Below are 3,411 nucleotides of genomic sequence, written 5' to 3'. Positions count from 1 at the left end.
CCATGAAGACCTGTGAACATGTATCAGCCTGTGATGTATCAGGACAATGAGCGCATAGACTATGGCCTCCGGTTGGTAACCACCTCAATGCAAACAACCGCAGATTGAAACAAAACCAATACTGTACAAAAAACATCACTTTACAGTGTCTTTTCTCTTCAAGCCACAGATGAATCTACAGTATCAACATAGAACTTTACAACTTTGAAATGAGCAGCTACACGGTAAAGCAACGTCTATTTGAGAAGGTCATGGTTATATGCTTCACCAGCTTCATCAAATATTAAATGGACTTTTAAAAGGACTGCCTTTGTCTTTCCACGTTTGTTATGATCCAATTTATATACAACACAAGTGTTAAGATGATGATACAAATCATATATACTTTGATTTTAAGTTGTAAAGATGTATTTAGGATAAAACTCTACTCTGCATATTAATAATATATGGGGTAGGGGGACAGGGAGGCTAAATTGTGGAATGGGGTAATAGAGAGTCAAGGCATGGATGGCGAGGTCATCTGAGCTGTCGCATTAGATGAACTCTCAGCCCCCCGAAACAAACACACACCCCGCCCTTTCTCTAGGCCCCCATACAATAATTGGGCCCTCACATCAAACAGGCTTCATTAGAAGGACTCCAGGAACTGCTAATCCCCTGCCTTCACACACAGGGGGAGAACTGTTTTGTGGTGCATGGCGTCCGCCACGCCGAACAAAACATCTTGAGGAAACATCAAAGCCCTCCTCATCCGAGTCCCTGAAATGAAAGACTTGTGTGTGTGTGTGTGTGTGTGTGTGTGTGTGTGTGTGTGTGTGTGTGTGTGTGTGTGTGTGTGTGTGTGTGTGTGTGTGCTATTTGTTCGTTTTCGCTGCACCATTGCTATCTGATCATGGTGACGGCTGAACAGGACAGACATTTTTTTTGCCTGCAAGTCATCTGGAAACAAAAGAGCACTTCGGCTGCCTCTAAAAACATCAAAAATCTGTGGGAATCAGTCGCCTCTCGGGTACAATGGGGCCACCATGATGCCCTAACTCGCCGAGCAAACACGAACACTCACTTTCTCTTACTGACACACACTCACACAAAGCAAATGACACAGAAACGACTTTCGTGACAAACAAAAAATTAAACGGTTTAGACTGCCGTGGAAATTGCCCTGTAGTTAATTACACTGAAAAAACACGCACACACTCCATGTCATGTCAGGACAGATGTTTGACTGTCAAACAAAGGATTAACACAGGTACACACACACTGTGTAGGTATATAGAAATACACTTTAAGTTAACCTAAACAATGTAGTAACAGATGGTAATATACTGAGGAAACATGGGTCATAGAAAAAAGTGCCGCCCTCACAATAAAAATGAATCTCTGGTTTGATCCCTGACATGCAAAGGTGCAGGTGATTTCTGAAACCCGCCTCCAGTTCCTCTGAATAACGATGGAACTGAGCCCACCTTCATCATATCATTCATTCTCTTTTATTAGCACGCTAAGCTGCTCAGCAGCTGTGCTCCTGATGCCTCCATTGACAAAAACACACACAAAAACTGACAAAAGATGAGAGGCACTCAACTACTAAACCACACCTAGACCTGTGTCACACAGAAATGTGTTTTCTCACACACGCACCTAAACAAAAATTTTCATTCCCACCCATCCCTTCCTATCTCAACTGACCCGGCTCGTCAGTCCAGCTAACCTCTCTCTACACACACACACACACACACCGCACACAGGCACACGGAGGATGTGCTGACAAGGAAGAGACGGTTGCCTCTTAATTAGCAGGAAGTTACGGTGTCAAGGTGTCAGAGGGGTGTAGTGCGGAATAGCAGTGTTCGCTTGTCCCCCTGTTGATTCCCTTCGGGAATGCTTTGTTGTCGCTTTCCCAGCATCAAACGCCTGCCTGCCATTCACAGCCTGGACTGCAGCCGTTCCCCTCCCCGCTGTGTTTAGATTCTCTCGTAAATGAGAAACACAGACATTTAGAGACACCAATGTTCTAATTTTGACCTCATGCTTGAAAGCTGGAAGAGGGGGGGGCATCCTAATTGGCAATTTAGGATCCTCCATAGCGGATGGGCACTCGACTAAGAAATGATTGGGCCTGTCTACTTTCATCTCCCCACCTTCTCCTCATGCCACCTCCCTCTACTCCAGGTTTCTCTTGCAACCATTTCTTTTCCTGCTTGTCAGGTTTTTAACCAGTGCTTGCACACACACTAACACACACACACACACACACACACACTCAATCATGAGCACGTACGGGTGGTCCGTATGTCTGTTGGCGGGGGCCAGCCAGGGCAGCTTTGCAGAGCAACTCTTCCCAGGCTGCGTTGTAATTGTCAAGGAGGGCGACCTTGGCTTCCTTTTAAAATCCCGCCGAGCAGAACATTTATTTAAGGAAGCACTGGGGGCTGGATGGGGGGGGGTGACGGTTGGAGAGTGACAGGATGGACTCATGGCCACAACATCAAAGAACAAATTACACAAGGTAGGACAGAAAGGAGAGCGAAAGTGACAAGGGAAATGAGAGACAGGAAACCACAAGACCACATTCCTATTTTTTTTCTCGTTCTGGATTGTTATTATACATTTCATGGAGATTAGTCCTGTCTTACCCATAATCAAGTAAACTAAATGGATTGCCACAGAGAAGAATTAAGGGACGAGATTCCTCAGTCTTATGACTGTATGTGATGAAGAAAGAACACAAGGAAGCTCATTCAATCTGTATTGTATAGAGCCGAGGGGGCAAACAAGTTTGTGAAGTTTAGACAGTTTCAATATTGGATCTCTATTAAGCTAATTACTATGAGCTAAGTAATGAAACAGTGTGCTACATTTGAGTCAAATTAACTGCATTAGACTAAACAAAATAGCAGATAACCCCCAACAATTCACTCTGAAATGGAGATTTGTGTTTTAATTGTGCTACAAGTACAATACCAGCATATGTGGTGGCTTTAATTTTGAGTAACATAGCATAAACAATAAGACTTGGCCAAAAGATGGAGGGTTAACTGCTGTGTTCAAAATTATTCATGGCAATTATACAATGGCTATACGGTTAATTTGACAGAAATGTATCATGTTCAAAATGTTATATTAACCATCTTTAATGATGACAATGAGGAGGACAATGAGTCAGTGTGTCATTAATGCTTGACAGACTGAAAAAAGCAGGTGTAGGTCTCTCTACCTGCCAGCTCTCATCTGTCACTGACTGATTCTGTTGGACGAGCCAAATGTGACGAAGAAAGGGTTTAACACTGGTGCATGAGGCAAACACATGCTAAGACACACATACGCAGAGCACATGCGAACACAGACACACACAGACACACACACACTCCCTGTCTTTTATAATTCCATATTGTTTGGAAGCACCATGGG

Source organism: Cebidichthys violaceus, unplaced genomic scaffold (assembly GCF_023349555.1).
Source record: "Cebidichthys violaceus isolate CVI_PGR_0920_01 unplaced genomic scaffold, fCebVio1.0.p SCAF_101, whole genome shotgun sequence".
Lineage (NCBI taxonomy): Eukaryota > Metazoa > Chordata > Actinopteri > Perciformes > Stichaeidae > Cebidichthys > Cebidichthys violaceus.
Note: the sequence above shows the minus strand (reverse complement) of the source record.